This window comes from Epargyreus clarus, unplaced genomic scaffold, assembly GCF_041222505.1.
Source record: "Epargyreus clarus isolate Ecla_fem2 unplaced genomic scaffold, WU_Ecla_fem_2.2 ptg000021l, whole genome shotgun sequence".
Taxonomy (NCBI): domain Eukaryota; kingdom Metazoa; phylum Arthropoda; class Insecta; order Lepidoptera; family Hesperiidae; genus Epargyreus; species Epargyreus clarus.
Window position 1 is genome coordinate 8,656,241 of NW_027332228.1, and position 12,819 is coordinate 8,669,059.

Below are 12,819 nucleotides of genomic sequence, written 5' to 3' on the forward strand. Positions count from 1 at the left end.
AATAAAATATATGACATTAATGTTACAATAATTTTATAATATATGACTAGGTATTGCTTAGTTTATATCAATAGAATTATTGAATCATAATAACTAGAGGAATATAGATTAATTTAGAATAGTATTGCAGTATTTTAGGTAGTACAATTATCAAGAAATATATCTAATAGAGTATAGAACTATTTAGGCACAGTCAATAAATTATATTATATAAAATATACGTTTACATTACGTTTTATTGTACAAATAGTTTTGTCAAAACAGACTGTGATCAGTCGCGTATTGAAATGCAATGTGTAATTAGATCAACAACAGTTTCAAATACAATCATTTTATTGGACAATTATTGGCATTGATGTTCTTCTGGTAAGTGGTCTGATACTTACACCGTTTGTAGTGTTGACAACTGCGCTTTTTAGATATTAGAGGCATCACGAACATCAAGCGGAATCATGGCAACCAACCAAATAGACGATCATTCACGATCATGCAGGTAGTTACTTATAGTGGCATTAAACGTTATACGACACACCATTTAGGATTGATGTTGTAAAACATCGGACATAGCCCGCTTGGTTATGAAGAACGAGTTTCCTTAGAAATTTACAATTAGCATGAAAGTATTAGTGTAAAATTGAATACATACATGAAATCATTCTACTTTAAAATAACTTCTCCATTTTATAACGAGTAGTGTTATAATCTATGACGTAAAGGAGCCGCCATCTGTACTCTCTTGAGCTAACATTGAACTTACGGCTACACTAGATTCGATTGCATTTCCCTTCGCACTCTCTCGTCATTTTAGCGAGGATTTAGTTTATGAATTTTATATGATTTGACCTGAATTTACAGCGTATTACCGTGTCTACATGTATTTCTCCATTTAGTGTTAATACATGAATGTTTTTCATTACAAGAAAACCCAAGGTCATCAGTTATATGATTGTAGTTGTTTATGATATTTAAACTTATTTTATAGAATTATAAGTTCTTCTTAGCAGTGTTCATATTTGGGCAATAAAAAATCGGATAAGATGTTTCGTAAAGAATAATTTATTTTAAATTTGATAAATTTATACCTACATTTATTTCTTAAGTTTACAGAATGATATAAAAAACTTAAAACTACAGATTTCATATGCGATCTTTTAACATATCATTACCTTCAAAATAGATAAGTCCAATTTTTATACCAAAATCATATGCGTAAATTCAATTTATTGATGAGTGGTCACTGCTGGTCAAAGTACCCATTTTAAACCGGAAGTAAGATGCATTGATACCATCATAAACTAATTTGGAACGCCTTGTACCTACCTGAAGATGACATTGCGCATTTAGATGATATAAGGTAGAAATAGATCTGTTTCAGTAACGGTATTACAGAGAGTTCTACCAACTTAATTACTGAAGTTCCTTCCTTTACTTCTACCGCCATCTAATCTAGACTTACTTTATTCTAAGCGCTCTCTACCTTATTCTGATGTTCATGTTATATAAAAGTAATATTTATTGGGGGTATCAAAATAAAAAGCATTATTTGCCTTTTTAAGATGATTTATGCCCATAAGCATATCCTACCTACATGCGTGAATTATTCAGCTGCAGTTTTTGTAACCCGCGTGCGAGCGGCACGTATGACAGGAGAATGATATCTATGTAACGATAGGAAGCCAGCGATGCATATGCGGGCCAGATCCGCACACGGATCTATACCCGCGAGAGAGGAAAACCTAAGTGTATTCCTGTAATTATTGACACGGAATCGGCTCTTGCCGGTCAGAAAATCAACTCAGCATAGCTATCGTGAGACAATTTGAATGATGTCACTTATATTCCTACGAGCCTTTGCCCGCGGCTTTGGTCGCGTTACGAAATAATATTATTAACTGAGAAGATTTATACTAACTTTCATCCCCTATTTTATCCCCTTGGGGGTAGAATTGATCAAAATCCTTTCTTAGCGGATGCCTACGTCATAACACCTACCTGGATGCCAAATTTCAGCCCGATCCGTGCAGTGGTTTGGGCTGTGCGTTGATATATCACTATGTCAGTCAGTCACCTTTGAGTTATATATATTTAGAAGATATCCATAATTGGTAAATTATGAAAGAAAACCTACCATAGACATATAGGGTAGACATACAGTTCATTTTATTCGACTCTATGTTTATAGGTGAAAAGACGCCCTTAACGGGTTTTCAAAAAAAAATGACTTTGAATAATAATACTTCATGTTTAAGAAAATACAGTTTTGGATTCGTTGGAGTCTGCAACTATCTTTTATTATCCTTCCTAGTTGAGGACTGACATCCATCTGAGGTAATCTGGTTATGCTAGTCATGTCATGTATATGTCTGGAAATATGAGTATGGAATTCTTAAAAGCTGGCAACAGACTAACAATTCTGTCAAGCGAGTTGGCAAGGATAGATTTCTGGTTTTACATACCATTATGGTATAAACTTATCTTATGGAGATTGAACACATATACATTAGAAGACAATTTGTTAGACACAAGACTTAAGAAAGATTAATAATTTGGCTTAAATTTAATAAATATTTTATTTGCATTTTTTATCTTAGACATCCATGGATTAAGAGGGCGAAATACTATTCGCAGGTGACACTTAACACCATATACCTTAGTTCAACTTATTATTACAATTAAAACAAATAAAACTCTATGGTTTAAATTTTACCTGATTTCTCATAACTTTTCCATAGCTTGTATGATGGTCATCATAATTTGTAAGATACCTTAAATAAAATTACGGTGATAAAGGAAACTGGTAATTTCATCACCCATGAAAACTCAGACAACATGTAAATAACACATGGCTTTAATAAAATATCCAAATCATATCAAAATTTGTAGCCATTTTGACAGCTCCCTCTAGTGAACTTAAATGCATGTAATTGCGAAGATATTTCTGGTATATTCTTTGGGTGGGTTGATAAATATATTAATATAATATATGATTATAATGCTTTATTATTAATAACTTACCAACAAGAATTGTTGAATATGTTGTACCACTAGGGTAGCTTTTTAATATTTTTATCATGAAATGAGCTAAATGGCTGGAATCCAAATTCGTACAATAAACGTATTCATAATAAAATTATAATTTACCAATTTTGGAGATAGTGCCAACACGGGCCAACGGTGTGGTAGGCGTAATTTATTTAAAAATAAATCTAGTAGAATCTGTCAACGTGTTATTTAAAATATTTTTATTATAGACAACATTAAATCGTGTAGGTATTTGATTTAAACTTTTATTTCAAGTCTAAATGTTAAATGTCGTCAAAATATGTATATTCTTAATTATATTTTTATCTTTTTTAGACTTAATTTACGAATGTACACTGTTCCTAAAATTTTAGTATACAAAAAATAAAAATGTTCAACTTGCCGAACTACCCTTTGAATAGTACTTACATACTATAAATATGTATGTAATCGTGGACTGGCTTGTGACAAGCGAAGCCAGTAAAACCGAAATTTACATGTAGATCGATTTACTGACAAACCTGTATCTATATATATACATTTAGTCAAACCGTCACTCTATAGCCAGTAGCGTATATTGTCAACCTATTTACTACCCAATTGCTGCTAGACACCGGGTCTCTCAGATTGAGGAAGGTATTTATAAGATGTAGTCCACCATGCTGGCCTTTGTAGACTTTAAATAACTTGGAGATTTTTAAAGGAACTCTCAGTTGTTTAGTTTATTTATCATGTTTTCCTTCAATTTAAAATTAAATAATTAATTCTAATATTTAATTATCTTGTGTACGTTTGTCTTTCTTTATTCGATTGGATCTAACAAACGGCTGGATGATTTTCGAATATCCTTAGGTGTTAGAAAAAAATCAAAAGGCATCATGGCGGATTTTTGGCGCGAAATAGTAACACATTTAAAAAAAAAAGTTAACCGAACCTGTCGAGTAGGGTATGAAATGAAAGGAAATTAAACAGAGATTATAAAAACATATTTGTCTAAATATAAAACAGCAAGGTGACTGTCTGACTGACCAACTAAATGACTAATTCATTTTTCAAAAGTCAACGTACAGCCGAAACCACTGACCTTAGAGTTCTGAAATTTTGCACATAGGTTCTCTATATAGCATAAATAAGTACTAAGAAAAGCCTTTTGGAAATTCTACCCCTAAGAGTGTAAAATAGGGGATGACAGTTTTTTTTAAATCCTTTAATTTTGAAACAACTGCTATAAAATTTTGTATTTGGCTTTCTGGATAGGAACAACCCTGAAGAGGGTAAAATAGGGGTTGAAAGTTCGTGTTTATATGAACTTTCAACCCCTATTTTACCCTATACAACACTATAAAATTCTGTATCTGGCTTGCTAGATAAAAATAATGAAATTCCAACCCTAACGAGGTAAAAAAAATGGCTGAACTTTGAATTACTGAAGTTATATATTTTAAAGAGCGTAAATGGTGGACTTTTTTCGCGAAATAGAATATAATATAGAAATCGCGAATATAACATTTCAAAAAAGTTAACCAAACCTATCGAGTAGGGTATCAAAATAAAGGAAATCAAAAGGAGATTACATCTATATACTATATATAATATATCGAGATGACTGTCCGACTAAATGAGTAGTGTTTCTGAGCCATAGATCAACGCAAAGGGAAACCGCTGAACTTTAGAGTGCTAGAATTTTACACATAGGTTCTTTATATAGCGTAAATGAGCACTACGAGGATAAAATAGGATAATATTATTTGAACCTACTATGAAACTTTGTATTTGTCTTTTTGGATAAAAATAATGAAACGCATATTTCACCATTTTTGGAAATTCTACTTCAGCCTTTTTAGTGCAATCGGGTTTTTGATTTTTTAATTAAATTACTTGTTTTAATATTAGTAATCTTGTAATACATTTTTCATGGCAAAAAAAACTGATCACGCAAATGAGAAATCGCTTAAAGTTCCAGATTTAAAACTGATGTTGTTTAAAAATTATTGGCGACCGTGTTACCCAAAAATATGTTTTTAATGTAACTCGTGTCGAAACTTTTGCCAGACATCAAAATTATAAAGGCATTTATTAATCAAATCCTTTCAATTAAAAATTAATTAACATTACTAGTAAAAAGTTAAAAACCACGCTAGTATACTTAGTAAAAAATATATACATTCGTATATTTTTGGGAAGTCGGTTAAAAACTAAAAAGTAACAATTGTTGCAATCTAGTAAGTTTGTCATTAACTTTCTCAAAGGCGTATGATCACCGCCTCGAAAATCGTCAATCCCGATGATCCTGATTAAGGCAATGTGACAAATTATTAAAATCGAGTCTTGTTATCGGTTTTTCATTATTGTTAATTTTTATAATTAAACTGACCGCTCACAGTGTTTAAAAATCGAGTTCAAAGATTTTGTTAGATACATACAGGTCAAGCTAATAAAAGTGTGGGAAAAACATCGTTGCAAATACCGTGGTATTTTAACTTCACATTTTTATGAAATCTTTTAACACCCGATATCAATAATTTATCTATCTCATGATGAATTTTGGCCATGAACAATCGAAATTTTACAATTCTAGAAGACAGTTTGATTTTTTATAACATAAGATAGATTAATTATTAATAACGGTAAATATTAATAACGGATTAATTATTAAATCTGATGGTGATGATATATAGGATTGAAAGATTTATCATATTAAAGAATTAAAATAATTTAAAATAAATTAAGACATTACTAATATCACTAATTAATATAATTTCACATTTTTATAACTTAAAAAAGGTAAAAAATTATGTCTAGCGGCTATTTGACGCAAAGTAATTTAATCTGTCAATTCAAATCAGTATTGCGTATCTAATACAATTATTTTCATTTCATAAAAATGACTTTGTGTCACCTTTGATCAACAACTCTTCTGGATTCGAGTGTAGAGGGACTATGGCCACACAAATTCCTATTATAGAATACCAATTGCCAGCGACCAATACGCACTTGGCCAGCGCGGTGGACTATGGCCTAATCCTTCTCATTACGAGAGGAGACCCGTGCCCAGCAGTGGGACAGTGATGGGTTGACGATGAGTATATGATCAAGCTTAAGCTGTTCAATCCCATCTATCGGATGCACTGATTACTTAACATCAGGAGTAGGTACTAATCTTGCGTTAGTGACTTCTGTGACATAAAAACCTTAGCAGGGAAAATATTTGATTGATGATAATGATACCCACGTTTCATCCTTTTGATGACTTGCAATATTTCTTTAGAACGATCAAAGTTTGTCATATTGCTTATAGACCTGAAATGTAACCTAAAATGTGTACCATCTTATCCTTATCCTAGCTTTTCATGGTCATGATATCCAGGTAACCTTGGAAGTAGCTCACAGACAGTTATTAGAAGAATAGGTAACATACTTCAAAAAAAAAGGTAAAAAAAGGTAACATACTTGTGATTCGGAAAATATGTAAGGTTCTGGCCCTTCAACTGATTAACACAGAATAAATATTATTTGATATACTTTTTGATATATGTAGGTACATTTTTTATTGAACAATGAATTAATACAGCCCGTTATTAATAGTCAATCTGTCTAATTTTCACCTACCAAAGATTGAAATTTAACAATGACCATATGAAGGAATTGTCAAACATAATGTCGATGGCAGGCAAACATGGCATATATTGCTTAATAATAACTGACGTACGACGGATATGACGTATTATTACCGACTTTGTTTCAATACAAATATTGCACGGGTTTTAATAAACGCAATTATTATAAAATTTATGAAAGATTGCAAAAATAATGTAATGGAGTGCTGCTTGTAGAGACGAGGAGCTCACCTGATTGTTTAAATTCTTCAATCTTTTTTTATTTTTCCTTTGTAATCTCCCCGCGCTTGCATTGTCCTGCTTTAAAATAATTCTGAATATTGTTTGCATTTATTCCTACGAACGAAGAGAGTCTATCTTTTAGTGTTGATTAATTTTAAGGTTATTAAAACTCTTAATCCCTTAGGAATGGTTTGTAAATGTTTTATGGTTGATGGTAAAGCTCTGCCATGACCAAGGAGAAAATCTTTGACTTTACGTTTTTACTTTCTTTTAAATGTATAGCAGAAAATAACATACAATTACTATATGCGAAAATTAATAACCTGAAGGAAGAAATCTTTCCTGTTTATTGCATTCACTGCTTTATTCTCATTTATATATTCTATATCGACAAACGTTGACAATTTCTACAAATAAGTGAAATAAACTTAATTAACATCCGCTGATTGATTGGTGTTTTTTTTATCATTTACTTCAGTTGTTTACACATTAATATATAACTTTTTAACTTACTTGCTTCTCACCATCAAATCCTACCACTACTGTTCAAATAATTCCAATGTATCTTTGAAAACATATTTGATCATAATACAATAAGATCATTTTAACTTTGATCTCGTAAATCCTGACGCTGCGTGGGCTCTTCTAGCCTAATTAAGACCGTTATACCACCTTACGATATCCCACTCTCTACGTGACCTTTACGAAGAGCTTTACGTGTTAATAATAAACATCAGAATATTCATTTTAATCGATGATTTTCGTCAATAATTAAATGTTCTAAATCTAAGGATTGGGATTTTAAAGTAAACGTATCTTTGTTATATTTCACTGGGTAGCTTTCATATGCTATCACTTTCGGTGAACTTCAAGTCCTAACTGCAATTATAATAATAGTCAGTAGTATAGCCGGGTTAATTATATTAATCATATCATTTCTGAATATATATACTTGATAATTCTTGTACTTAATTAGGTAACCTGATTAAACTTTTTAAAATAGTAAATATTAGAATAAATCGTTTAGTTTTTGCATTAAAGATTATCATTTAAAGATGAGGAAAAGCTCACAGTAAATAATTCTTTCCTAGTCTGGAAATATACAGCAACATATATATTACATAATCCGACTATGTTTGAAGAGAGGCTTGGCTTTGAAGCTATTTGTGATCGATTTCACTTAAACCTAGATCATTGTCGAATATTGTTGCTCTTGGTGGCCCATTTTCGATTATCAACATTATATAAATGGATTTGATTAACATTGCTTTAATATACGTATCACGCACATACTCATATTATTTATATGTTACTAATTTCAGATTTATAAAAATAAAAAAAAATCACAAAGGTATGTGAAGTCTACCAATACGCACTTGGACAGCGCGGTGGACTATGGCCTAATCCTTCTCATTCTGAGAGGAGACCTGTGCCCAGCAGTGGGACAGTAATGGGTTGTTGATAAATAATTTTCCACTATAAGAGTGGGTGAAAACGTAAATTTTGACGATGCGGGTACCTAATTTAAATTGTAGCTTTATGTTGTCCTGTAAATATGAATATTTCTGAGTTCGCGATATATCGAAACTTAAATTGGCCAAGATTAACGCCTTTTACTAATAAGGCACCTACGAAATATCAAATTGTGAAATTTCGATTTTCTATTGGAAAAATGTTAAGTTTCAATATTATTACTTACGGGTGTAATGCTGCATGAAGGAAATACTATCTTAATTGGAATAGTTTCATTAATTTTATCTGAGATGCCGTCACTGTTGCAGTAGATATTGTTTTAAATTCTTATCATATTTAATTAATTCTTGGCTATCACAATTTTACTCATATTTTTGCCTTAGTAAAATCTACCACAACATTCGTCATGTAACATTGCGAAAACGACTTAAGATCTGGTATAGTAACAAATTCTCAACATATCGATTTTCAACTTGAATATAGCGTCTACTTTTGGCCGACGACTTGCATCGAGGTCAATCTTTAATATACTGTTGGAGTGGCGTAGTGGCTTAATGGATTGCAATTCGCACCTACATTTAGATTCGAGGATTCGATTCTAGTGGAATAAATTACTAGACAATGACTAAAACATATACTAGTGTTATAACACTAAAATTGTTCTAAATATGTTATTTGCATCCTACCTATTTCTATATTCATTCCCACATTAACCCGCACCGAAGGCTGCCCGGAAGAAATCGTTGTAGAATGATAACACCGCCTTTTTTAACCGACTTCAAAAAGGAGGTGGTTATCAATTCGGCCGGTATCTTTTTTTTTATGTATGTACACGAATTACTCCGCCGTTAGTGGACCGATTTCAATAATTCTATTTTTATTGTATAGAGACAAGCTGGACGTTGGTCCCATTTAAATATGGTTAGGATCCATCGATGGGTTCTGGAGAAAATGAGGGGAACTCCTCCACCCATGTAAATATAACACCCATAACTTCGCCGTTTATGAACCTATTTTAATGCCTTTAATTTCGTGTGTGTACAATTGCTACAAGTTGGTCCCATTTAAATATGATGAGGATCAGAGGGTTCTGGAGACAAAATATGGAACTCGTCAACCGATGGGTATAATTGAGTTTAGTTTGAAGATATTTGGTGTAGGTTCTAATGAAATTGCAAAACCAGTTTATCATTGACTATTTAAGGGTCTGATAATATGGCTCGGAGTCAAAATATGTAACTCTTCAACCGATGGGAATAATTGAGTTGTGTTTGAAGATATTTGGTGTAGGTTCTAATGAAATTACAAAGCCAGTTCATCATTGACTATTTAAGGGTCTGATAATGTGGCTCGGTGACAAAATATGTAACTCCTCAACCGATGGGAATAATTGAGTTGTGTTTGAAGATATTTGGTGTAGGTTCTAATGAAATTGCAAAGCCAGTTCATCATTGACTATTTAGTTAGGTTAGGTTGGAACATATAAGAAAATATAAAACTAAGCGAGCAGGGCGCGGTAGCGCCCTGCGAGCGTGCGGTTCCAATCAATGTAAACTCAGACCTTACCTTCATTCATGATCACGTTTATACAATTTTATATTGTATTAATATATATGTTAGTATGTCATCACTAAAAAGGGTAAAAAATTTTTTTAACAAAAAATACAACCGACTTCTATGTCACTACAAAGTAAAAAAATAATTGAAATAAATGTTGGTTTAGTACATATTTATACACTCATATTAGACACGCTGTTTAAATCGTTATCCACCGAAATATATTGAGCGCCGACTTCAGAAATATGTACTAAACCAACATTTATTTCAATCATTTTTTACTTTGTAGTGACATAGAAGTCGGTTGTATTTTTTTTTAAATTTTTTTTTTATTGTTCAATTATATTGTTCTTTATATTTCATTTCTGGGTCGAATTAAGTGTCTTATTATTATTATAAAATATTTCTTTAAAGTTTAAGAGCTTATGAATTATATATATAACTGAAAAGATGAATAAAATGAAGGAGAAAGCATTACTGATACAATTTATTTATAGAAATGCCTCTCGGAAAAACAGGGCTTTTATTTTTAAAAATATTCTTATTAATAGGCGTTCTATTTTTAAGGACCCCTGAAATATTTATACTCCATACAAATTGCGTTGGTGCTGTAGCACTACCATGAGTTGGCATAGAAACGCCACTATAAAAATTGTAAATAGAAAACTATTGTCATTTTGCTAGTGAACAACATAACTACTATAGTTACGGTATTTCTTGACAACGTCTGTCAAATTAATGACTCATGGGACCGAATTTGTATGGCAAATATGGCAATAGATCATAATGACATTCGCTTGCGATTTGATTTCGATAGGTTTTTTACATATCCTGTAGCACTACCATGAGTTGGCATAGAAACGCCACTATAGAAATTGTAAATAGAAAACTATTGTCATTTTGCTAGTGAATAACATAACTACTATCGTTACGGTATTTTTTGACATAGTCTGACAAATTAATGACTCATGGGACCGAATTTGTATGGCAATAGATCATAATGACATTCGCTAGCGATTTGATTTCGATACGTTTTTTACGTATCGAGTTACGCCACTACGGATTTTACTTCTACGAGTAACCACCAGAGGCGCTGTACAATTTTTCATACATTTATTTTACGCAGTCGCTAGCGAGTAATACTTTTGTAAACTCATGGTAGTGCTAGAGTTACGTAGTGGCTCACACTACGGATTTTAGTTCTACGAGTAACCACCAGAGGCGCTGTACAATTTTTCATACATTTATTTTACGCAGTCGCTAGCGAGTAATACTTTTGTAAACTCATGGTAGTGCTACTGATAATGATTTTAAAAGTTTTTGATCAACCAAATGTCATTAACGACACCTTATATGGAAAATTATTACCATGTTAATTTGAAACGCTTTTAATTTTTTTTAACGCTTTTAATTGAAATGTTTTATTTTATAAATAAAATGCTTCGATAACTTTACTAAGTGCATCAGACGGAAGAGGACAGAATTTCGCGGAGGAATTCTAAGCAGATACATTTTAAAGTCAAATAAGCTTAATACTAATAAATCCGATTTAATGTGTAAAAAAATGTGTAAACTACCGAAGATTTGAAGGCGGAATTGGAGAAAAAAACAATAAATTATAATTACTGTCATAGATACGACAGTTTCTAGATATGAAAGCTAGGAAACACTGAGAAATAATGTCATCTACAAAGCCTCTCAAAGTCGCCTATCCCTTATCACGTCGGACTCACTCGTACGTGAATAGTTAAACATATGGGAGTGTGTTTAACAGCTAATCACGAAGGACAATAGTACAACTAATTAGTTTCGTAAAATGTCTTTCAACTGAAAAGATATCAAAATGAATGTTTCTAGCTACGAGTGATAATGATATTATGTGGAATGACTGGGTGACATTCACACTTCTCCGGGCGGAAGAGGATCTATGAGGAATGCTCCGCGGAAAAAAATTGCCCACCGAAGTGGAAACTTTCGAAACCTAAACTGAATAATAAAATATAATAAATAAAAAAATAAAACTGACACCCATTGACATATTTTTGTAAACTGACACCGGAAGACATCTTGACTTTTGCACTTTACTTTACAGTCTTACGAATTTTCGATGAGCCCACGTGTCCTGACGCAAGTTTAACATTTTTGAGCATCACAAAAAGTGTAAAACGCCATTAAAGAAGTTTTCACATAAAAAAAATTTATACGTCAAGCCGATATTGATTTTGAGGTCCGTGAGGCCTTTAAGTGCATTTTAGGTTTTAGGTTAAAAAAAACAAATAACACAATTAAGTGAAGCAGTTCGTAGGAGTATAGTTGAGCGCCCAAAACTTACATGTGCCTACTTGGCTCACCTAATCATGCTCCGAAGTTTCGCTCACTCGCTTCTACTCGTAAGTGAATAGTTTAGCATATGCGAGTATATCGAGCCGAGAACAATAGAGCAACTACTTCGTTTCATTAGATAATTGAATAAAGCCCACGGAAATTTGATTCCAGGTATATTGTCTTCGGTTCGTTGTTTGTTGAAACTTTAAGGATTCCCAAAATAGTGAATAACACTAACAATTTACATAGTAGTAGGTTGACTGTTCATTGTACGGATGTTATATTATTAAGTTATGTTTATTACAACTCTATATAAGTCCATCTAATACTTGCAACATGATAATGCAACCAACGTCCTAATTTATTTATAAGACAAAATGAGATGATGAATGAAGCTTGTAATTGTTATGTATGTGTATATTATGTCATGATTAAAGATGGGTCAATGGCATGGCATGATGTAGTGGCGTATTGAAGTATTGTTTCTTGGCTTTCTGAGGGTTATTTAGTCCTGGGTGAGGGTAAATCAGGATATAGGGTTTTAACAAAAAATATTGAAATATTGAAGTCACTGCGATGGTAAGAATACCAATTTATTAAGACA

The 12,819-nt window shown here is 32.1% G+C and overlaps 1 protein-coding gene across 1 annotated transcript in view; it reads left to right on the forward strand.

Annotated features, from left to right (window-relative positions):
- The first annotated feature begins 222 nt into the window (after positions 1 to 222).
- Positions 223 to 12,819, forward strand: part of sif (guanine nucleotide exchange factor still life) — a 146,739-nt gene continuing 134,142 nt past the window's right edge. Inside the window, exon 1 of the mRNA XM_073084128.1 lies at positions 223 to 366. The gene's annotated coding sequence lies outside the window, so the exon portion shown is untranslated. The remainder of the gene's footprint in view (positions 367 to 12,819) is intronic.